Genomic DNA, 26,050 nt, shown 5'->3' on the forward strand with positions numbered 1-26,050 from the left:
GATCGACCTCGGAGGACAATTTCGCCACAAAGGAACCGTGTGCAAGTCCCGCGTCCAGGAGAGATGAATAACCACGCCATGTAGCAGAGTCTGGTACAGTATACTTCAGAGGGTCTCATGTACATGTAAACGTGCGTCGTTAGTATCAACACCGTACAGTTAACGCCGAAGTCTCACTTATTCGCAAAGTTACTCAGGAAACCCCGAACCTAATCCCCGCATCTGATAATTTTTGGTATTGTTATAAAAAAGAGTCATTTCATGTTCAGATGTGCTAATTTAATTGTCTGCATTCAGGGTTAGAAGCTCCATTTCATTTCTTTAATATTTAGTATAAATTGTCAAAGTGTGCTCCATTTTTTGTGTAACCGACCGCCCCGTCGCGCCATTTGATTTGTCAATACTTGACTGATTCCTTTTTAATTGTGGAAAGCGTAGTTGTTTTTATTGCAAGGTCGTGTGCGTGAAATAGTATTATTTGTTGCATAGTGGTTTTTAAGGTAATTTTTGCTCGCGCCGACGATTGATTTGTGTATTTCCGGCAGCTGGAGCCAATTAAGTTTTTGCATCCCTATGTAATTGTGTAGTTGTTCTCATTGGACGAGAGAGGCTTATGTGTAATAACCCCGTCCGAGAAACTTGTAAAATGTCGTGCTTACGACTGGATGCATACGTACATTCGAACGAAAGATTTAACCACGCCGACCCAATTGTCTTAGTTAACCGCTTTCCGAGGGCTGGCACTTAAGTTAATTTAAAAGAGCACAGGAGCTGGCAGACAAATGCCCTAAATTCACATTAAGGTTTAAAACTAAAGAGAAATGATGTGTTAATGAGATCCATGATTTGTATCCATACTTCACATGTAAAAATACCTCATGTGTGTGAAAGAGAGATAGAGTGAATGTTGTGAGAGTGAGGAGGCATTGTAAACAGTTGTTGATTGCAATATTATTTTGTTGTTACAATATACCGGGTGTCCGAGAAGTCTTTGTATGAAAACAAAAATTAACTGTATCCGCTATATGCAACATAGACATGAAAAAATAGTACCAAAATGTTCGGAAACTATTCAAGTTTTTTTTGTTACAGATTTCTGTTCCGTTGCAGTAGTGTACCAGTGCCAGTGTCCAGCAAACCGGAAATGTACACAAATCAGAAAAAGGCTGAGTGTGTCCTGTGGTTTCACGAGAGCAGGTCACAAAAAACAGTGCAGAGACAGTTTCAAACATCGTGCGTATCTGGGGTAAAGAGCCCCCTCATGAGGTGAGGAAGTCGACCATGGGCAACCCGAAGGTGAACGTTTGGTGCGCGCTGCTGCATGACAGAATAATCGAACCATTCTTTTTCTGTGAGGACACCGTAACATCTGGAGTGTATCTCGACATGTTGCAATTGTTTGCTGTTCCTCAATTGCTAGAATACCACCCAGATGTTATCTTCAACAAGACGGTGCACCGCCACATTAAAGTCTGGAGGTTCGTTCCTACCTTGAACAGACATTTCCTGGAAAATGGATTGGTCGAGATGGACCGACGGCGTGGCCTGAACGATCTCCAGACATAACCCCTTTAGATTTTTTCTATGGAGTTATGTGAAAGACAATGTCTACAGAACTCCTGCATCCGATCTTGCAACTCTGCAACAACGGATAACCCAAGTCATCACATCAATCCCTCCTTTGATGTTGGCTAATGCATGGCGAAAAGTTGAATTTCGACTAGATGTACTCCGTGCTACCAAGGGTGCTCACGTGGAGATTTATTGATTTCTTTCCTATTGCCAATAAAACTTGAATAGTTTCCGAACATTTTGGTACCATTTTTTCATGTCTATGTTGCATATAGCGGATACAGTTAATTTTTGTTTTCATACAAAGACTTCTCGGACACCCGGTATATTCACTTTTTACCGTTCGTCAGTGTTGTTATTTGACGTTTTTTCAGGTACCAGATATTATGCTATTAGTGTTTTATGATTGTTCGAATCTACATATCAAAGGTAAACAAAACAGTGTAACTTTTCAAGGTATTAATCTCCGCCTCGCAATAGTATGACAATAAACGACCGTCTCAGTACCGAACTTGATAACTGGACCGTGAGTCACGACCGATTTCCCGTACGCATAACGACGTTTGGCCCCGTGCCGGGGTATGATTGACACGTCATTTCGGGAACCGTGAGTGCACTCGTTACACATTATAATTTATATTTCTAGTATACATAGGATGTCGCTGTCGCTGTTGTTATATGACGTCGCTTTTCTACGTATTTAGGGTAACCGCAACAATAAAAATGAATGATGAAATGATAAATTTGATGGGAGCGTAGGCTAGATGAGTGTGGCAAGCACTGGTGTACTCAGGGGGGCTTAAGGGGCTGCAGCCCGCCGAAATTCTTAGAAAATAAAAAAAATCATATGAAGACAGTAATGAAGTAAAAAAACAACTTTAAAGTGACCCCCGATAACTATTTTTTTGTTTGAATAACTTTTAAAACGAAGGATTAAAATGGTAATTGGAGCTCGTATTTAATGAAAATAGAACAGCGACAACGGGATATCAGCGAAATTGATTTCCGGCGATACATTCTATGAACCAATCTCATTTTGTTCAGTAAAGGTTAGATTCATGGCACTGAACCCGTGTACAATTTGAATTGAATTAACAATCCTTGAGTGAGGTGGAAATGGGTTTTGGATATTTTCTTTTTGTAGTTGTGAAAATCTTTAACTAGTGATGCACACATGCTTTCGCTTACATTAAAGTTTACACTATGGTAAAATTGCAGAAATATTCTACCTAAACTGATTTGTGTTTAAAATACCGTAACATCAAAATATGTTTTTTAGAAATTAATAAATAAATAATAAATGGATAAAATGCAGTGTCGTGGGAAAGCGTAATCCCTTAATAAATTCAAAGAATCTCGTGCCAGCTCGATGGCGAATCTGGTCAACCGAGTGTTCGACTTTGAATCCCATCACTGAAGTTCCCGACTTGGAGTCACGTCGTGGGCATTGATGTTCTTTGTGCCTGCCCTTTCATCAATTTTATGTGATCAACACTCATCGCCGCGATTAACCAAAAGTGGTAAAAAAGCGACGTCAAATAACAAATACATAAACAATAGGCCTGGCCTCTGTCTTGGTTTAGCAATGTGATTTGTTAATCACTATACGGTGGACGCCGAGGCGGAAATAAATATCAGTAAGAATGATAATTCATTACAACTTACCCTTCCTGGAGACTTATGATTTTGAAGACGATGCTACCCACTGTCATCTTTTTCTCGCTGCACTTGCTTCCATGGACTTGAGTTTCATTACTTTATTCAAATGTCGAATTCTAATAAAAGTTCTTGTTCTGACATACAGGGAAATCATCTTTTCGTTAACTTCAGGAAATTTTGACTGAAGTACTGTCTTTAGAGTGTCCATAACTTTATGTTGCTTGGAAACAGTTGACCCATGGAAGGATGCAAACACAATCTCAAATTGAATAACTTTTTCCATATCCGAACCACTACGTGCCTCCACCGGGTACCGAACCCGGAATCCCTCGATTATAAGGCGATGACGCCACCACTACGCCATCGGGGAGGCCCTCAAAATAGAAATAGATGTGGTGCCAGATTCCTTAAAGCCCCAATTGGTAAACTTTGCAACAGCACAAGAATGTTTACCTTTGGCACGCTTATTCATGGTACACGTAATACGACCTAAAATTACTCGCTTTAATATTCAAGACAAACAGCACAAGCACTTCTGTAAACGAATACCTGATCGCTACTACTGGACCTGCAGATTTTTCTGACATCTGGGAGAAATCTGTGCCTCGAAGTTGGCTTATACCGAACAATGAAAGCCATGTCGCTTTCGGAAACTGGAAGCAATTACTTTCCATTTGAATGTTCCCAACTGCAGGTATGAACCCCCTCGGTGTACGTCAAATCGTCTATCGTATATCCCTTACCTGGAGGAATCGCTAGCGTAACGCTCTATGGACTCAGAAGCGAACTTTGGTTGAGGCATATGTGTGTATCATTGTGTGTCTTATCTATTTCATCTTTCATTTTCATTTCATTGCCCTAGTTTGCTCTATATGTCAAAAAGCGACGTGAAATAATAAGACAGATTGATTGAATTGGCGTTTGAAGTCCAGTTTATGCACATTGAGGCTAATTGGGACTGGACCTACAGTTTAAAGTGGGATCCGAGCCACTATGTGCCTCCACCGGGTATCGAACCTGGGATCCCTTGATTATAAGGCGATGACGCCACCACTACGCCATCGGGAGGCCCTCAAAATAGAAATAGATGAGAACGTTAATTGGTTCAGTAACGATCTCGCTACCCAGCGAAGGTTTAAGGCTCGAGTCCCGCCTGGACATTGTGTCCCTTTGCGGGTGTCCATCTATTTCATCTATTCATTACTCATCCTCGCCTTTCAATTAGGTAAAAGTTACAGGAAAGCAACCCAAAAATAAGAAAAAAAAATATTTGCCTCGTAATGACGCAATTTGACAAGGACGCCCGCAAGATGTTTTCACAGGAGAGGCAGCAGTGCTCAAAGAGGGAAAGGTTTTGGAATGTTATCTCTCTAGTTCAGAAAATCCTCTTAAAGAAAATTCCCCCACTAGGATAAATTGCATAAACATCCTCCACCCACTGCATTTTCTCTATGATTTTGCAATATACTCGTACTTATTATGTTATGCAGCAGTAACTTCAATTAATTCTTCTCAACAATAAGTCGCCCCTGCAAAGAAGTTGCTGAAATTCTACTGCTGGAATTTTTTAAAATACAACACTACCTGAATATATGTACAATATATTGACATAATTTGATGCATGTTTCTTCCGTATCAAAAAAAACACTACGTGTTAAATAAAAATTAAATAAGAAGGATACTGTTATAGACATTCGTATTATTGAAACTGATGGCAATATTTGCATTCATACGGCTTAGAAGTTTATTATTGCGTAACTGTAACTTCATAATAATAATAGTTTTACTCACACACACACAACACCGAAATTTTGGAGCTTCCCGTGGATGCAACTCGACAGGACCCAAAGACTACAAAAAAGCCTAAATATAGGGTCGTTACACACACAATATATATATATATATATATCCTGAGTGCCCAATTGTATTAATTTCCACGTAATACACCCTGGACTGCATTTTACATACTCGTGACTAGCGAGGCTCTGGCGTCTGAACTCGTGGCCATTATAATCCTTGGTGCGGCTCGTATTGTGTTGTCCTTACATGTTTATGATTGTCCCTTCATCCGCCTCATCTTATCACGATTCATCCTCATCTTCGCGATTAGCCAGAAGTAGCAGAAAAACGAAATAATAATAAATCAATATGTATGTATGTGTCGTTCATTTAAATACGAATTTCTACTGGGTTGGTCGCTACTATGAGGATGAATGATGAACTAATGAGTGGAGAATGAGACAAGCATTGCTTTTTGCCTTACTATGGTTCAAACTAGGGCCTCTGGCTTCCTAAAGCGTTATGCTGTCATGGAGACCCGTTATATACATGTAGAGGAACTTACTTAATCCTTTCCGTTCAATCTTACTCTCTCGATCCTGTTGCAGTTATGTCCATGCTATAATTAATTAAGTTAGTAAATTATTTGCATGAAAATAAGCGCACGAGACTCTAATCCCACCCCCCTCCAGCACACACAGGCATTTAAAATTGTTTCACTTTACGATTTTTCGTGTGTTCTATCTATTGTGCTCGTCTCAAGATGAGACTCTCATCTAATAATCATTTAACTTCATTGCTGTGTCTCGTAATCAAGGGGTCCCGGGGTCGATACCCGGTGAAGGCACATGGTGGTTCGGATTCCACTTTAACCTGTAGGTCCAGTCCCGATTAGCCTTACTGTGCATAAAGTGGACTTAAAACACCAAATCAACCAAGAAACTAACCAACCAACTTTATTGCTGCGTGTAGAAGTGTAGACAAATAGTGTTAAAGAACCAAAGACATGGATTCCCTTTTAGCTGAATTCAGCATGAATTTGTTCGTTTGCCATCTTCAGTTAACTTGAGAAGGTACGGGAAAGCAGTGAAGAAGAACTACATGTTATAAACATTGCTTCCCAAGAGTTATAATCGCCTCTATGAGGCGATAAACTTGTATGATTTTACATGTTATTAAGCGGCCCGCAGCTGAGGGATCCCCTTTTTGACGTCACTCTAGCAGAAGACCTTCACGTGCCGCCGTAGCGCGGGAAGCCGGAATAGCACCCCCTGAATGCTACCTTGGCACTCGTTCATTCAACTTCTTCTTCTTCTTCTATCTAACCCATAGACATACTACTACAAGATGTTACAGCTGCGGGTTAAAAATGGTTGACAGTATGGCGGCACTGGAAGGTCGTTTCCTCGCGACCACCGACGGCAGCACCGTCGGGGGAAAACAGATGACAAACGATATGCGCAAGCACGCGCAGATTGCTCGAAACGACAAAACACTATCGTGTGCCGTACCATTCGCTTTGCGATACTTTCTAACCGCGTTCAGGCGATTTGCGCGTATAATAAATTATACGCGCAAATTGACTAAACGTAGTTAGAAGTGGCGGAAATTAATTATATGCAATGATTTCGTTTAATTACAAACTTTTCGCATTAAAATTGATTTATATAAAAAAAATAAAAGTATACGAAAATTATACGGAAAACGTACTATTACCAAAACTTCCTGAAATTGCATTATTACTTTGAGCGGAAATATATAATTTCCTCTAAAAGCATTTTTTTTTTAAAATCTTCATCATACGAAAATGACAGTCTTAAAATAGGTGACTTTTTTTTTCTTGGGTGGAGAAATGGAATGAAATAAGTATACAAGAATTCAGAATGATTTATGTCATGCTAATCCATATTTGCAAAAATATTTTTTCCCTGATTGATCCTTCGGCTATACAGGATTGTATTGCAAGATTTTACACAGATCAATAAAAAATATTTTCTTTGCCACATATTAAAACGGAAAAAAATGACTGTGTACAGCAACTACGCTCCATTCGATAATAAAAATTTCAATACTGTCAGGGATTAGATCCAGTGGCGTGACCAAGGGGGGTTGGTAGGGGTTATAAACCCCCCCCCCTTTGGCCCAGTATTCCCTAAAAAAAAGAACATCAAATGCAGGTAAAGATGGCAAAATGAGTGCTGACTACTAAAAAATGTATACATAACCCCCTCCTTTCGAAAATCCTGGGCATGCCACTGATCAGATCACATACCTTAAGGCACTGATTAGAAATAGGTTAGTCTGTACAGAAAAAAATATAACAATTACTAAGAGAATTCTCGGAAGTTTTCTCAAAAATCAAATAAATAAGAAGTACTAGGTTGAATGCTACGAAAAGGTTCAGCCTTTAACACAAATTTACCGTCATGACAATGACCACTAAGTTGAAGTGAAATTTCATACCTTATTGTAGCAAGTGCAGCAGCACCTACTATACATACTATATGCTTGAAAGAAAAGTATGAAAACATTTTGGAAAATTAATTGTTGTTCCTTGTAGACTTCTTTCAACATTTAAAGCAATTGAAAGAATGAAAACCTCTAATATTGAAAATTAATATTTCTTCTTTAAAAATACTAAGAAAATATTAACAAAAAGAATATCTACATATACATATATATAAAAAATATCTACAATATCTCTTACATAAAACAGCTTATTTAAAAAACAAATACTCATCATTTACTAAATAGCTGAACATGAATGAAGAAATGTTGATTTATTTCCCTCCACGATGAACTTTCTGCCAGCTGATACGAGACTTAAACAGAGAAATGCCATATTTATTACACTTCCCACGTCCAAGTCCCATACCGGACTTTGCATTTGTATCTCTTCTATCTTGATGTGTGCATAAAACACGCACACAGGTGGATAATTCCTAGAAACTAAATAAATGCTTTACAGTGCTGTACAGTGGGATTAATTTTCTTGCATTTTCATGTTCAAATACTATTAAAAAAAATATGAACTGGGAACTGCTCAATGGGTAACATAGTTTCCCTGGTGACACTAACATTTCAGTAGCCAACATGCTAGAGTGCTCACCACATACGTAAATGAGAGTACACTTTGAAAAAATAAAGTTTACCGAAGCTATGGCAAACAAAAATAATGTACTTAATGTATTCACTCTAAGAAATGCATGACTTCATCAGTAACATCTGTACTGTGTGTATCATGATACATGCATGTTACTGAACACAAAAATGTTCATCTTAAAATAGATAAATTGTGGAAATGATCACACTCTGAAGTGGTTTTTTTTTCCACACAAAGGTTTCTCCGAACTGCAAAGTTATTCCCACAGTTTGCAGTACTGAAAGCACCATTTATTTATTTATTGAGAAAATTTCAGATACAGCACGTAGCCATTTTACACTGAAATCAGTAACAATGAAAATAACAAAAAAGAACAAAAATAAAAATAGCAAAATAAGACAAAATATTAATATAAATAAGTCAAGATAGCACAATTAAATATTATTTAGCAACATATCTTCTGATGGTTGACCGAAAGGCATATTCTGTGGAAAATACATCAGCACTTGATGGGAGGTCGTTATATTGAGTGGGAAGTCTGTGGAAGAGCGATCTTTTTTGAATTTCCAGTCTTGGCTTTTTTGTGTAAAATAGATTTGTGTTGCGTGTTGAGCGCATAGGCACTCGAAAGTGGAATTCCTGGAGGAGTGTGTTGCAACGGATTTTGCCATTGACAATTTTGTAAAGATACCTAAAATCATTCAGTAAACGGCGCTGATAGGGAGTCTGTAGGTTTAGAAAGGCCAGGAGATGTGGTGTTGGAAAGTTGCGTAATGAGGGAACCCTGTAACGAACTATAGCCAGGAAAAAGTTAAGAACAGAATCAATTCTGGAGAGCTGAGTGGGACATGCCATGGACCAGACGGGAGAGCAGTATTCTATTATTGGGGAGATGAATGATTTATAGTACAAGGTGAGGGCTGAGATGTCACTAATTTCGGTGAAACGGTAGAGTAAACCTAAGAGACGCATAGCCTTTTTTGTCGTGCCTGTAATATGTTCTTCAAATGTGAGCTTTTGGTCGAAAACAATGCCTAGGTCTTTATGAGAGGATACTGCTTTGATGTTATTGCCAAAGATGGAGTAAGATGACTTTAACAGGTTCTTTTTGAGAGAGATGGTGAGAGTAGTACATTTTTCAGGATTTAAAGTAAGTTTCCATGTCAGGCACCATGAAAAAAACGTTGTTATGTCATTCTGGAGAAGATGAGCATCGTTGGAAGTGGAGATTTCTCTGAAGATCTTACAGTCATCTGCGAAGAGAAGGTAATTACTAGAGGCGGCTGTGAGATGGTCGGTAAGGTCATCGACGAATAATATGAACAATAGGGGTCCTAGAACACTGCCCTGTGGTGTATAGCTTCTAAAACAAAATCACACAATGGGAACCATGATTTTCAGTAATTATTCTCAAAATAAAAAAAAATGTGCAACTACATTCATGAGGTGTTGAGACTAGCAGAACAAGTTATTTTTACCATTTTTTTTTATCTTTTATTATGGTAACAGTTTCATACATCGGAGACACATTTCTTCATTTTTACAGAAGAAACTAGTTACGGAAATGAGTATCTCTAAGGTTTCCAACGTTAATCGAGGTATTTTCTTTCATCGTGGTATCTATTTGACCGGGAAATCATGTCAGTGTTTCCAACCCTCCCTTTTTTTTAACTATGCTTGCCTAACCTAACCAAACCTAACCTTATCGGAATGGTTCGTGGGGTTGTCCGTCAGCTTCCCGTGCATAATGCACAATTTGCACACGTGACGAACACGATAGTAGGTATGTGTCTGCGATCTACGAAACTGGTACCACTGGTACCTTTATTATTAAGTACAGATTCTATTCTATTTCACACATTGTCAATTTTTGCAAGTTAAATCACTCAACTAACCACAGAGCTTAACACAAAATAAAAATGCTGATTGTTGATTATTATTACCACTTTTTAGAGAGAGCAGTGATATCACATGGTATAGATGATTATTTTTTGAGACATAGAACCTAACAAGCAATACAAAACAAAATCTTACAAGGGAACGTGAATGTTTTCTAAAATAAAATAATTCCCACATTGTGAGGAATCATGAGTTTATGTGAAAATAGCACAAAAACGAGGTTGACCACTTGGTGAAAATAGTAACTGAAAATATGCTGCTTTCAATACAAAGCTGCATTTACCTCAAATGATCCTTAAGCATTAGCTACATACAAATAAAAAGAGGCTGCGACTATTTTCACCAGGTGGTGAGAATAGCATGTAGGGCTATTTTCACTAGCAAAATAATTACCAGAATCATAACATAAGTAGGTTAGGATCATTAGGTTTAATTATATGATTATTTCCGCGCGTCTGTATAAATATAAAAGTAAGAGAGCCAAACCTGGTCCACCTAAACCACCCAAGCAAGTAAATACGAGAGGAATTAAAAAATAAGTTATTGTAGAAGCATAACATCACAGATTAAGTTATACACACGGAACTTGGCCCTTACAGAACAGTTTATAATATTATTACCATTTCATTAAAATTCCTGAGTATTTATTTTAAACAACAAATGATACACAATTACAATCAAAAAGTTGGATTTAGATACTGAATGCAAGCCTGTACTGATGTATGAAATGAACGGAATTTGGTTCGCGTTTGGCGATACTTCTTATCACTTTTTGAAAAAAAGCTTTGATACGTATTACGCAGTGATTTCATACAATGTTAAATTACGATTACAATAGGCAACACTTACCGCATCCCCAAAATAATATTCTAATGACAAGAATCAGACGAGACAATCGCAGATCATATATCCCCTACACAATTTCAAAATTTAAGCAGTAGTGATGGGTCGTTCCGGAACGAATCGTTCCAAAGGAACGAAACCAGCAAGTGAACGAATCGTTCCGATTCCGGAAGTCAGCTGGAATCGAATCCGGTTTTGTTTTGAGCTACTGCGCCTGCGCCGTTGTCAACACATGCGAGAAACTTCTACAAGCGGCTTCTCCTGTCCTATTGTTCCCTTACTTTCCCGTTATCTGCCTCAGCATTGAAAAGGCACTCCGAGGAGAAGGAAGGGGAAGGGGGGGAGGAGTAGGAGGAAAGATGTATTTTGCACATTCCGAGTGGTCTGGGCTAAACAGCAGGGACAATGTGAATTCTGCCCTGGCTCAGAGAAAAACGTCCCTCCCGTGTAGCAAAAAATTTCCCTTTCGACTTGAAAATTCCTGGTCTTCCACAACCAAGAAATACAACAATAAGATAGAAAATAAATTCTCCTTACTTTCAGGATTTATCCAGAACTTCTAATCTAAGAGGGTGTAAATGATGTAAAGGCAAATGTAGCACCAAATCAGACTGATTGATTGATTTGTTTTATTTTACTTCGCTTTTAGTGCCACTTTTAGCTAATTTGCGAAGATGGAGATCATTTTTTTATTTTGATTTAGTTTATTTTACTTTGCGTTTTGTGCCTCTTGGCTAATATGCCAAGATGGGGATGAGTGATGAAAGGATGAAATTGATGAATGAACATTCACAAACAACCAAGCCCGAGTGGGAATCGAACCCGTGGCCCTTGGCGTCGCAGCGCGATATGCTAACCACTCGGCCACAGGGTCCGGCATGCGAAGATTGAGATGAGTGATGATTGATGTATGGACACTCACAAACATCCATGTATTCGAACCCTGGACCCCCTAGTGTCGTAGCGCGATGTGCTAACCCTTCGCCACGGGGGTCGGCTATCAAATTAGATGATTGCGAATAAATATAAAGAGGGTCTGTTGCGAAAAAAATATAGCCGTGTTATTTAGAGGTGGATAAATCACTGAGTATCTAGTTAATTTATTTTCTTCACGTTGGACAAAATCTGCTTTATTTGAGTCGTTATTGTTAATTAATATTTTCACTTGAATGTTGTTACACTTTTTAACTCAATCACGATCAACTAAGTTCGAACTGAAAGAAAATACATTTCAGGTGTTTATACGTCACCAAAGGAAAAAGTTAAGTATTATTTAATGCAAGACGTCTAATTCCACCGTTTCTTGCACATTTCCCTTTTTCCCTTCCTTGGGTCCAAAATTTCCCGTTTCTGGGAAAGTTTCCTGCTGGGGCCATCGCGGTTAAACTCCCCTCCCCGCTATTGAGGTCAGAAGGAACCAACCAAGAAGCCAATAATAATAGAGGGCGTTACTACAGTTTTTAACTCGCTCCAAGCTCCCCAATAGGGTAGCTGTACATTTGAAGGACTAGTCAGTGAGCCTTGGTACGAGTTTTTGGAATCGGAACGAGAATTTGGAGTCGGAACGAATCGTTCCGAGGTTTCGTTCCGACCAAACAGCCCGGAGAGAGGTGAGGGTGCGGGTGTGTTTGAAATGCACCTGCGCTTCGTAAAATCAAATGTTCGCTGAAATCTGAATCTGAATCATAAGAACATCGAATTCTAAAAAGAAACGGACGTAACTATGTATTTGAAGTTGATAAAAATACATTTACATTGAGAGAAGAGCGCAGTAATAATTTGGCATACATAACACCCTAATTTATTAATTATATTCGACGGTTAAATTTTTCATTATTCTCCCCCCTTTCCCTCTCGTTAAACAACCTTTATCAAGAATAGATACAAGGTAAAAAGAAAATATGAATTATGAACCATTCTTGTTGTCGACATAAAAGAAATTGTTTTTTTTAAAAAAAAAAAAAAACGGTATTGATATATTTACGTCGACGAATCAATTACACGCAATCGGCATCTTTGAGAGATTTTGTTTTACCACATGGCATATTTTTCTTAGCTTTATTTCCATCGCTTTTAGTGTGATTACTATTTGTTATAGGTAATATCAATAATAAATGGGATGGGAATAAAATGCATGATGATAATTTTCTCCTTTCAAAGTAAAGTATAATTTCACATTGTTGAGCAGTGCAGCCGCGAAGTGTAAAACGCTGCAAAACAACATTGAATGGGTCCACTCTTCAGCCGCGTGTAATTAACTCACACACATATTACCAGTTCCTCGTCAGCACATCCTGCATTATTTTCAATTTCCCCCACCTCCTCTCCTGGCCAGGAGGAACGAAACATGAGCCTCGTTCCTCGGAACGAGAAGATATGATTCCAGGAATCATGATTCCGAAAAGGAACGAGTGAACGAAATCTTGGAACGAGACGGCCGGAGTCGGAACGACTTCCAGTGGAACGAAAGGAACGAAGGAACGAGTTTGAGGAATCGATTCCAAATTAGAAACTAAATATTGTGTAGATGAAAGAGTTGTAGAATACGTACATTGCTGGTACTATTTGTAAATATTACACGTATTCTACTCACATGCTCGTAATAAAATTTAGTAAAAAAAAAAAGGTTCGTGAATATGGACACGAATTTGACTTCAGCCGGTTCGCGAGGAACCGTAGAAACACAGACTACTAACTACGGTCAACCAATCTCCCATAAGACTGAAACAGCCCTGATCTAACCAAACCCAGCCTACTGCGTCACTAACGACGTAGAGAAGAAGTAACTGTAACTGCTGTAACTTTGGTGGGGGCAGAACCAAAAAGGTTTTCATTCTATAAAATAGCGTACAGCATTATTTGCTAAATAACAGTTACATTACGGAAGTCTCCCTTATCACACAACGCGAGAGCAACATTTAGTTCTGACGTCACCGTCAAATGCTTCCATTGTTATGCTAAATGCCTAAGCCGTTAGGTTGCATAAATAATACATTTGTTATCTATGCGCGATTAAAATTAACCGATATGCCATCTGGTGGGACTTTCAGGAACTAGTCTAAGTAGGATACGTTGTGTTGAAGTCGTTTAAAGCATGGGGAATATGCGAAAGAGTAAGGTATACTGTTCAGGTTTTTTGTGCTCTAAATCGTTCTATGGGTCAAAACAAATGACAATTTTTCATGCATTTCCACCCCGTGGAATCAACAAAATGAAATTTGTAAATAAATCAGGGGATACGTAATTGATTGACAGAAGATTGCCATGAGGAATAACACTGTATTTCGGCAAGGAAATTACGAAGAATGCACGAGTCTATTCACTTTCCTTTTCGAGAGATTGCCATGAAAGTAAAGTTTTAAATTGTACTTTATAAAAAAAATATTTTTTATTTTTCGAAAAGTCATCAAGCGTCTTACCCAATGCATTCATGTATTAGCTATCATGTGTGAAATTTGGAACAGGTGCAAGTCGATTAAGAGAGAAGATGAAAATAGTTTGAGAATGAATTAATGTCAAATGTAACCAGTAAAAGAAAATGGAAATGCTAATGTTGCGGTTTCATTCAGTACGAAGTCCTTTTTCAGTGAGGATAGCCTGGTCATGAAATCCTGCATATTATCGAGAAAGAACTGCAACGATATGTTCGTAATTTTCTCCTGCCAGCTTTTCAAGTATAGGTCAATTTCAACTTCTTTATTTTCAAATAATTTCCGAGAATCCCAGTTACAACATGAGGTGGAGATGATACAGCACTGCTTTGAAGAACCCATAGACTACTAGAACCAGTGCGTATACATTAGTTTCGTCTGCGTTTTCCCTGTTATTGTTGAAGGATGCCAGTTTCCGGGGGGGCGAGGGGTACACTGACCTACCGACGCCCATGGAGAGAGCGCTTATCAAAAACCAAAAGGCAAATGCGTTATAATATGATTATAAATAATTCCAACTTTTAAATTTAGTCAACCCATGTGCATCAGACAATTATAATTTTCGAAAGACGTAAAATATTATCATTTGATTTGATGAAGTTCCGACTGCAGAGCCTACTCCCTTGTGTTTGTGTCCAATCTTTTCGCTTTACTTCTTAAATCCACTGATTTTTCCGTATCGGGTCTGTCTGAAAACGATGCATAGATACCTGACAACAATAGTTTCTTTCCAATCTCATGTTGAAACCAAAAGTCACATAAATATTGTCGCCTTTTCCGAAAACACTGCCTTTACAGCTTTGGAATCAATGTTATTCTTTTCAAAACTAGAAGTGTAGTCCCCGCCAGCGCCAAGGAAGCACAGAAATGTAAACATCCGGTGAATAGCGCCCATTCCACTTGTTTACATTGGAAAATTCGCCAAACCGGAAGTTCTTTCCCAGCCATCAATAATCGAATTGTCTGATCGATCATTTTTTGTTTACTCAGGAATAACCTCCATTACGTCTGTAACACACACTGTGAAGTTTTAGCGATTACATACACAAAAATGTTTTAAGATTAGGTCCCTTAGCATTCTTCTAAATAATAAACCTAAATACTCTCGTAGTTAGGTTAGGTTCTGTTAAAATAATATCGCTAAATGCTTTCTAAAAAAGAGAGGTTCTAAATGAACTGTACATTCATTCCCGGTCACTAGTCATAAATTTGCATTTTTCTTGTCTTCGTCTGTTCTTAATATTTGTAACATCCTTTTAGCAGACGTATTAAGAGGCATGAGCAAATTTGACGCTCATTCTTACTGCTGACACGCGCGTGGCAGCAGACTCGGCCATAATTTATATCTACAGAATTTGTTTGGATAGGCAGAGTAATTGGCCATAAATTAAGCTTATATAAGATAAGATCTTTATTGCCATAAGTAGGGGTGTGCGGGACACAATTGTTTGGGTCGGGACGGGAAATTTTTTTCAATCCCGATATTCGGGACGGGAAATGTTCGAAATTTCCCGAAGCTTTGGAAATCTCGAATTCCACAAGTCATCTTCACTTTAAGTGATTTTTTTTTTTTTTTTGCATTTCAGGAATAAAAACTAACAATTTTCGATAAGTTTCAGACATTTGCAATCCTGAAAACGTCGAGAATTGACAGTTCTTAAAATTACCATTCGGTATTTCCCGAGTGCTCGGGATCCAGAAAAGTCGGGAAATCATTTCCCAAAGTCGGGATCGAGACGGGAATTTTTTTTCCCGATCCCGATCCCGACTTTGCAGAGGTCCATGCAGGGGTTATTTGTCGATGGTGTAGATTTTAAAAATGATATTTAAAAAAAGTAGTGGAAATGTCCGGTAGAAGTGGTTATTCACCGGATATTTCCATTTTCGTGCGTCTTTGGCACAGGGAGAAATTTTACTTATTGCTTTGAAAAATAAACATGGATTTTAAACGAAAACGTTACAGTAGTTGTTTAAAATGGCAGCCCCAGCGTTGCAAACAGCTCTGTCGCATCCGCTGTAACATCTTCGTAGTCGTTCTGACGATATCATAGGCAGCAAGGATTCTTGCCTGGGGTTCTCAGTTGTCTTATTCTACTGTAATAGGCAGCTACAACTAGTTTTGGCTTCTAACTTTTTTGAAGAAGCGCTTTCGGACCGGGGTTCCACATCTCATCTCTTGATTCACATCTACGCTCAAGCAATACTAAGGTCACTCTCCCCTAACGCTGCGCTCACGATCAGAGAGTATCCACACTAGCGGAGCGGTCAAGCTTCGCCCCGGTCAAGGTACTATCAACGTGAGTCTGGTGTTGGCTAATATGTTGCTAGTGCGGTACACAATAACGTACTACCAGGTGTTTTGCTCACAATTGTGTCAGAAGGCCTGTGTGAAAGTCATAAATCCAAGATGGCTACCGCTTCATGCACTAACTAAGAACATCCATCATAACTCCTTTAATAGTGGTTTTGGAATTTTTTTATACATACATGTTTCGTTCAGAATTGAAAAAGGAACAAAACGGATTCTTACAGTTTTTTTCATATCTCGCACTGTTATGGAGATATATTTAGTGAAACTATTTCGTGCCCTTTTCTGCAAGGATTCTATGCATATTTTACACTTTACTTGACATTCTGGCATATAAAGGGGGAAAATTACTGCCTGTGATATTTTGTTGACGCCTACTATTGTGGCGTATTGCCTGTGTGACATCATACATCCAAGATGACTGCCTCTCCAAACATTAACAAACCAAAACGACCCTATCTCCTTAACTCCTTTAGGAGTAATTTTGACCATTTGTAAGTTCGTTGGGTTTTTATACGAAGGGAAAACATGTGTATGTAGGATGCTTTCATTTGGAGGCATGCAATCATGTATTACTACAGGTGTCTTGCTGGATAATGTATCATAGACTATACATAACTTCCCAAATCCACTACGGCGGCTTTGAAGGTTCTGCACATGAAATACTGTCCATAACCTGATTTAGAGTTTGTTTATCAGATTTTTCCAGAGGCACTTATGTTCATAAATAACTAGTGAAAAGTATTAATTATTACTATTATTATAAATATTAAAGTAAAGGTAAAGGAGTAATAACATCGCCTGTGAATTCCGCATTGGCTTTTGAAATTTAAGCAGCTCACCTGTTATCAAGATTGAGAGTGGTTGTAATCATTTGGAAAATATCAAGTCATCAATATAGTAACTTTATTCATATTCCTCGTCACTCTAATATGAGTGTCTGTCCTGTAAGTCATTGTTTTCACACTTTTCTTCATCTGTACTACAAAGAGACATTTCAGTACGTCGCAGGGACTGATCCTGGCATATGCATGAACATTTCCTCTTTCCACAACCACATGTCAACTGTAATCTTCTCTGAAGTTCTAGGTAGTTTGAATATGACAAGAATGATCTTTTGGTCATCCTCATTTCCTTCTTTCTCCATTCAACAGCCTATTGGGCTGGGTAGATTTGGATGTTTCTTTTCTGATTTTATTTCACTCCAATACTTGGAAGTAACTCCTCCTGGAGAAAGGTGTGAGGGTCACTTTGGCGGCAGCGTTCACACTAACTATTAATGGTATCCCAGTTTGTATTTGTACTTGCAAAGGAGGCAAAAAAAGTGGTTGTTGATCGCATTTGATGGCGGAGAAGATGATATGCTTTAATCTCTTGCAAATCTTGGTTCTCCTGGATTAGATGAACAAGATGACAGGACGAAAGAATGTTTTTCTTCTCGTTTCTGTTACTTTTGGCTAATTTCAAAGATGAAAATGAATTATAAGATGAAGTAGATGAAAGGACAATCACAAACCCATATGGGCAGCACACAACTCAACTCCCATGTGTCCAGACGCCAGAGCATTGATTGATTGATTGAGTTGGTGTTTTTTTAAGTCCACTTTATGCACAGTAAGGTTAATTGGGACTGTACCTACAATTTAAAGTGGGATCTGAACCGCTATATATGCCTCCACCGGTTAACGAACTCGGGACCCCTTGATTACAAGGCGACGACGATACCACTGTGCCATCGGGAAGGCCTTAGACGTCAGAGCAATGTTAGTCTGCAAAATGTACTTCGTGGCAGTGAGGTTGATAGTTGGGCGTCTCTTACACCTCGTATATGATGACAGGATTTTTAAGATGACAGGAATTTGCATGACACCTAAATCAAATATTTCGGCAAATTACGATGGTATCTGTTGGCGAAAAGGGATGTTCAAGGCTCACGTCTTGCTCCAACCAAAGTCCCCTCACACTTTTTATCAGAAGGAATTATTTTTCAAGTATTGAAAAATGCACTTACCGTGCATAAGTATTGGAGTCAAATAAAAGCAGAAAAGGATCATCCAAATCTACCCATCTCAATAGGCTGTTGATGGGAAAAAAGAAAATGAGGATGACAAGAAGATCATTCCTGTCATATTGACACTGCCTAGAGCTCCAGAGAATGTTGAATGAGGAAGTCGGAGGCGAAGTCATTACTCCTTTACCATAATACGGTAGTATACAAAAAGTAGAAAAATTGAGGGGGGAGACCTGCACGATCACCATAAATAATCATCAAGGAGTGTAACTCATCTTACGCGCATAGGCAACAGTACTGCTAGTGTCAAATAGGCCCGTGATTGAAAGGTAATCAAAACACAACATATCAGAACAAGAGTGCCCCATTTTGTATCGAACGCTCATTGTGATCGGAGGACAATCTCTTGGTAAAGTGTTCAATGCACAGTAAGAACATGGTACAAAGACGTCAGCGAAGAATTATCGGACGTCTGGAAGCAGGTCAAACACAGACTGAAGTCACGGCAGCGTTGACTGTCCCACAGTCATCTCCAGGCTTTGGCGATGGTTCCAAGACACAGTAGATGTTCATGGTAGGCCAGAACAAGGTTGTCAACGAGTAGCAACGCCACAACAGGACCGATATCTGGCTTTAACTGCACAGCGAAACCGGACGATGCCTGTCCTTAAAGCTTGCAGCCACCTCAGGGGTTAGAGTTTCTCTCGCCAAACTGTATACTGGAGACTCAGGACAGCTGGTCTCTATGTGTGTAACGCTTTATCCAGTGCACAGAAGGGCCCGCTTACAGTGAAGTCAGCATCATCGAAATTGAACCCTGAACGAACGGAGGAACGTTCTCTTTCATAGATCACTTCAGGTTCAGTTTGCAAAATGATTCCCGTCGCACATTCATCTGTAGAGAACCTCGATCACGATTTAATCCAAGGAATATCGTGGAAAGAGATCAGTTTGGTCGAGATGAAATACTGGTATGGGACGACATCATGCTCAATGGACGTACGGAGCTGCACGTCTCTGCTGGAGGTACTCTTACTGCCCAGAGGCACATAAACGAGGTACTCCAACAATATGTGCGACTTTTCAGAAGCGCAGACGGCTCAGACTTCAACTTCAAGTATGAAAAGATGATAATACATGTGCGCATCAACCAAATTGGTGGATGACTTTCTTGAAGGTGAATAAATGCACCGTATGGACTGGCCACCAAGGTCCCCAGGCGTAAATCCTGTAGTGTCTTAAGGCGACGAGTTAGCTCGCGATCCTCCACCAAAGACATTTCCAGAGCTCTGCACTCCTCTTCATGGGAAATGAAACCAGCTGCCTGTAGAACTCTTGAACCACCTTGTAAATAGCGTGCTACGTCCTTGCAAGGTTGTGTAGCTGTTAGGGGTAACTTCAGCCCATACAAGCCTCTTTTTTTGTCAAGGAAGTATCTTCTATTTTCTTATTTCTTGCATATGTGTTTTGAACTAAAAAACAATTGTTAATTTCATGCATTCTACTCTATTGTATACCATATAACGTTTTCATTAAATTTCACTGTTTTATGCAATTCTGTCACTTTATTAATAAAACATTTTCTCATATTTTAGTTATGCTTAAATATTGGACACTACTGTAGTTATAAGAATTATAATAATATTTTTCACTTTTTAATTATTAACAGGAAATGTCTGTGGAAAAATCTGATAATCGAACTCTATATCAGGATATGGACAGTATATCATGTGCAGAACCTTCAAGGCGGCCATCTTGGCAAGGTTCTAGCGTGCACTAGCCAGTAATTTCCGAGAAAGAAACTTTCTTTTTTTATTATGATGGTATAGTGGTTCAGTGATAGGCTATCAGTATCACACGCCGAAGATTATAGATTTGACTTCTGTTCGATTACCCCTATTATTATTAGTATATAGAGGAACTAAGTATTGTATTTAATTAATAATGTATAGAAATAAAAATGTTATCTACTTTTTAAAAATAACACTCCTTTCTAATGATTTTTCAATGTTATTTTTGAAAATAATTTTTCAGAATATGTTTTTGAATTTCTCATTATTTTGCAAATATTTGCATAAAAATTATCCACGTGTTATATTCGACGAAATGTCATGTACAGCGAGAGTTATGCATTTTTATTTTAGGGAAAATTATCAAGAAAGACAACAAATAAATACTGTTGACATCATTTTGTGAATAGTATTTATTTTACATTATTTTTTGTTCACCATGCATAGTTGTATTCTTGTAAAAGCATGAAAAACAATATATTTCTCTACATTTCGCAAAGAAAATAATATACGAATTTTCGTAATAAGTAAAATGCAATAAATTTTTTTTCGGTTTAATAGAGAATAAAAATCGCAGGGTTAACAGAATGGGGAATCGAACACAGACTTTTACACCCCATAAAATGCCTTGTAGCATTTGCAATGAAGTGATAATCACTTCATTTCATGCAAAATCGCAACGTTATAAGATTGTTCAAATATATTAACTCAAATCAATGTGTCCATAATTTATTATACTGTCAGCCATTCGGCACATCTCGTTACAAAATCTCACCATTCACTAATTAATCGAATTGAATATTGATCCACTTCACAGTTCAATGTGCAACAATAGTTTCGACTCATATCACGTGAGACGTAAACTCAATTCAATTTTCTCATTGTATGTAACTTGTATGTTGAGCTCATGTAGAAATATCAATTATGAGCTCTAAGCTAAATTTGATGCTACAATAGCTTGATCAACTCTTGCGTCTCGCTGCCAGACATTCTACCAGCGGCGTGCATTCTAGGTACGCAAGGTACGCACTGCGTACCCACAACACCGTAAGAAAAAAAATCCCCACCTTCTCGGAGCATGAAAATTCAACTATCGTCTCTCCGAAACCTTCCACTGCCAGAAATTCTATCTTCCGTACGAGAACGCTGCTGCCTTGCACGAGTAGCCTGGCTCTCCAGGCAGTCCCGAATGATCCCGATTGTGCCTTCGGTGTTGCCCGCACTCACCCCATCCACCGTGGCTTCTGCCGATTTCCACGAGCAAAAGCTGCTGCCTCTGTTGGGTACCCTAGAAATTCGGAGGGCAATTCCCATTGGCTCCGATCAGCCCTCAACATATGTTTGGGTCTTCCCGCGCTCGTCCCACGCTGCATTTTCCTGTTCAAAGCACATGGTTCTAAGAAACCAGCGTCTGCAGTGTTGGTAGTAGTCAACATATATTTTTTCTCTAATGTTTAGTTTACTAACATTGGACAGACACGCTTAGATAAATTAATCCCTGTGCTTTGGTTGCAATAAAAATGCGTTATAAAAAATCATTACTGTCATACAAATCGGAGCGGAAGGCAAGAAAATGTTTATCGGGAGGTGAGGGAAATAGAGTGATCGACTGAGCATTGCGTTTTACCTGAAACCCTTTTCGGCGTGTTAATGTGTCAGAGGGAAATTATATGGACAATTTGCATGTTTCACACCATTCTCAGTATCTGTCTTTCTCATTCTAGAGATGAAAATTGTATTCGTGTCACTTTGCATTTCAGCTTATGATAAGGATGGGTGTTGACTGTTGACCCGACGATATAAATGAACGAAAGGAAAAACATAAACACAATGCTTACTATGGGATTCGAATGTACCCCCGCTCCCTTACGTTGCAAAGTTATGTAAATGGACGTTATATTGTGCCAAACATAAGGGTGCAAAATCATATTGGTGGTGGGGGGAATATCTCAATTTACACACACGCGCGCATATTTTACATATATACATAATATAATTATGATATACATATTTATATAGTCATTCAATATAAAAAAATAATGAATTTCTAAATATTTAAAAATGCATTAGAAGAGAATTTTATTGTAGCAAATCGCATAAGCTGTTCACAGCAGCAATATTCACTTTGAAATTCTATAAAGATTTGTCGAGAGAAAGAATATGCACACCATATACTATATTTAAGCAAGATAATTTTATTGCTTGCTTGAGCAAAACATAAAAAGTCAAAAGAGTACTACGCATGTTTGAAAATACTGCCAAAATAGCATTAATAGACTCTGGTATACCCTGCACCTCGACAATTCGCTCGTCTAGCCTTAACATGTCTTGTAAATTTTTACCCATACATTTTTATATCAATTTTCTCTCGTACATTTGGAGCGTAGTATCGTCTACCAATTTGTTGTAAACAGATACGAGCGCTTCAAACAATGGATTTTGAACAAACAAAATTTCTTCGAGTACATCTTGAGTTGGCTGTTTAAGCATGAAATTTATCGGTTCATCTACTTCCATTGCACTATCGCTACTTTCTGCATTATCAGGCGGAGGGGAGTTTTGATCTGTTTTAAATTTACTCACAAGTTTCAAAAACAAAACTCTCTTAGCATCCAACAAATCCTTAATATTGTTGAGTAATTTTTTGTCACTTGAAATAAATGAACACTGGGCTGAAATTACAAGAGCTTTAAAACGTTTTAAGCAAAGTTTATCCATAATGTTTTTTTTTAGAAGAAATATTTTTTGTTATTACCAAGCTGATAATTTTAAGTAAGAGAGATTTAGATTACCTGTACATAGAAAAATAATTGTTGTTATTTCTGTTAGAGATTCCTCAATTTTGTTTCTTGAAAGTGTATCACCTACGAGTTGCACGTTATTTATACTTAACACTTTAGTTTCTATAAAAACACTTTAACACTTACCTGTTTGTTTAAAAAAGATTTTCACTCCAAAAAGCTTCTGCTGCTGTTGTCCCGTCTCCAGTATTTTCTCTCCCCCAGAAAAGAGGTGGTGTTGATAAAGCTCTGTGTGTGTGTAAAAACTTGCATGTGACGATGATGTCAGATAAGCCAATACATTCTCTCCGCAAAAAGCTGTCCAAAAAAATAAAGACAAACATATTAGACAGTGTTAAAATATTTATAAATCAAAATTTATTATTTTTTCAACTGTTAGTTACTCAAAAATACCTCTCTTTTTTTCTAAGAACACAACTGTTGCATAAATCACAGTCTGTTTCTCTCACCCTCAGTATGCATCTGAAACAAAAATAAAAATATTAGGAAATTCAACATTCAAACAATTTATTATAACGAGTCCAACCTGTGATAGGTTTTTTTTGGGTTTATTACTCAACAATAAGAGTAAATAAAAATCTATATCAATCAAGTGTGTAATGACAAAATATTTTTTAATTTTTTCTCAACCCAGAAAAACATTTCTTGTCGGGTTAAAAAAAAGGTAGTTGTTGTTTTTCGTCTCGTCCCCCCGTACTGTGTATCGCACATGCAAGTTATTTAGCGAGTCCGACCTGTGGTAAGGTCGATCCCATCATACGCTCAACAGCCAAGGGGAAGTTGTAAATGCTACAGTATAAAAGTTAAAAAGTCTCTCCAAATAAGTAAAGTGTTTTTTAGGGAGAGGTCAGCCTGGCATACAGCGTGTTATAAGTAAAAATTTAACTTGTTAAAAAAAAACTCCTCGTTTATTTTTGTTAAAATATAGTTGGACTGAGAATTTAAGCAATATGACGGTTTTCTATACTCACCCGCTGAAGAGGAAACAACTTTTGAAACAAACACAAACAATTGGTGTATGGGACCTTACATAGCATAGCCAAATTTTCCTTGTTCCTTGTTCTATTATTGAAAATTTTTTGTGGGTTTGAAAAGAGCGTTTCTTCCGAGAAGAAGAGGGAAAAACTACAATAGGTTTGAATTGGGGCGTTGCTATTGTTAACGAGAGTAAATTGCCCGAACCCTCGTGACAAACATAGTCAAGGTTATAAATTAACTCGAGCGGAAAGCACGTGAGAGATGATTTATTATCCGGGGGAATCATTCCTGCACGTGTCACTACAGCAGGGAACACGTTACATGACGTAAATCCCCGCAGAGCCTTTTGTCACACTACTTCTATACGAGAAAAAGCATTTGTTTCTCCGGAAACATATACATATACGGGTTAGTGTTGCCCACGAGACGAGACGAGACGAGACGAGACGAGACGAGACGAGACGAGACGAGACGAGACTTTGGTCTGTCTCGTCCCGTCTCGTGAAAATGCTGTCTCGTCTCGAAAATATTAGTTTGTCCCGTCCCGTGTCCCGTCTCGAAGGCTTCTGTCCCGTCTCGTCTCGTCTCGTAAAAGTGATCCGGGATATCATGCCAACAAAAGTCAAAAGTAGCAGAAACACAATATTTTTCCGGAAAGTGGGATAAAGCTCCAAATATTTTACCCATTGCGTGGTGAGAATGAATAAGGTTCGTTAATCATGAGGACATTAATACGCGTATTAAAAATGCAGTTTCTTGGTTACTGATTGCTAGGTATCTTATGAAATCTACCTTGTGTGTTTTCTCGCTTCCATACAACTGTCTATCCTTTTGAAATGTTTCCCCTGGACTTTCTTTCTGTCTGAATGTCAACTATGAAAATTTACATTTTTTCTTTAAATTCTAAGCTTCGCGCTGAGAGCAACAAAAAATATTTTAAATGTGTAGTACGAACACAAAATACTATTCAAAATTGCAATAAGTTACTTAGTATATTACAAATAGAAAGCATGTATTGTTCTTAATATTATTAAACATCTTCTATGACATAAGTTTCATGAAGTGTATCTTTGTGATATTGTGCTGTTTCTCATGTTCAGCTTATGACGCACATACTTGTTTGTTTTTCCTTTAGCCTCTAAGCCCGATACCACCACCGCTTGATAAAATTTATCCTTCGGCAGGCACGCATCTAGAAATATATGTCGGGGGAGGGTGTCCGAGCCAAGTGTTTCAGAAAAAATGATAATAACATTAACGACAACAATCAAGAAAATGTTTAAATAAATACATTAATATAATTCGTAGGTCTATTCACTTGAATATGCAAATTAATTAATTATATTATTATTATTACATGAAATGTTACAAAGACGGTACAAGAATAGTAACATAACAGCACGAATATTAGCTAATATCTAGCTTACGTGTAGTTACGATCGCCAAAATTTGCATAGAAACAGCTGTCCTGGCAAGGAAATTAATGTCAAAAAAAGTGATGAATTGAATATTTGCTGAATAACAAAAAAGATGTAAAATCCAGTTGACGAAAAAAGTTCCTAATTACTATTTCTGTACATAAATCTTCATTGATACTGTCATTCAAAGCCGTATGGTCGCAATAGAATCCTTGTTTGACAGGAATAAGTAACCCTCGATTATGCTAAACAAATATATTTTTTGTTAAGCTAGAGCAAGACCCCAAGCGGATGCAAGAAGCCGTTCCTGCAAAATTGTCTGTTTCACGAAGCGAAGAAACGTGACAAAACCACCACGTATGGAAGGCAAATCTGCATTTATTTTATATCGCACATTTTCAGACCCGTGTCTTCTGAAGTTATAAAAATCCAAACTTCAATGACTTTTTTAGACATGC

General features: G+C 38.1%; 1 protein-coding gene across 1 annotated transcript in view; it reads right to left on the reverse strand.

Moving 5' to 3' along the window:
* Positions 1 to 24,302, reverse strand: part of LOC146005305 (uncharacterized) — a 56,820-nt gene extending 32,518 nt beyond the window's left edge. The window contains exons 1-2 of the mRNA XM_083144437.1: positions 24,168 to 24,302; positions 23,323 to 23,493 (exon numbers count right to left, since the gene is read on the reverse strand). The gene's annotated coding sequence lies outside the window, so the exon portion shown is untranslated. The remainder of the gene's footprint in view (positions 1 to 23,322; positions 23,494 to 24,167) is intronic.
* Positions 24,303 to 26,050: the final 1,748 nt, after the last annotated feature.

Source organism: Lepisma saccharinum, chromosome 23 (genome assembly GCF_977018435.1).
Source record: "Lepisma saccharinum chromosome 23, izLepSacc3.1, whole genome shotgun sequence".
NCBI lineage: Eukaryota > Metazoa > Arthropoda > Insecta > Zygentoma > Lepismatidae > Lepisma > Lepisma saccharinum.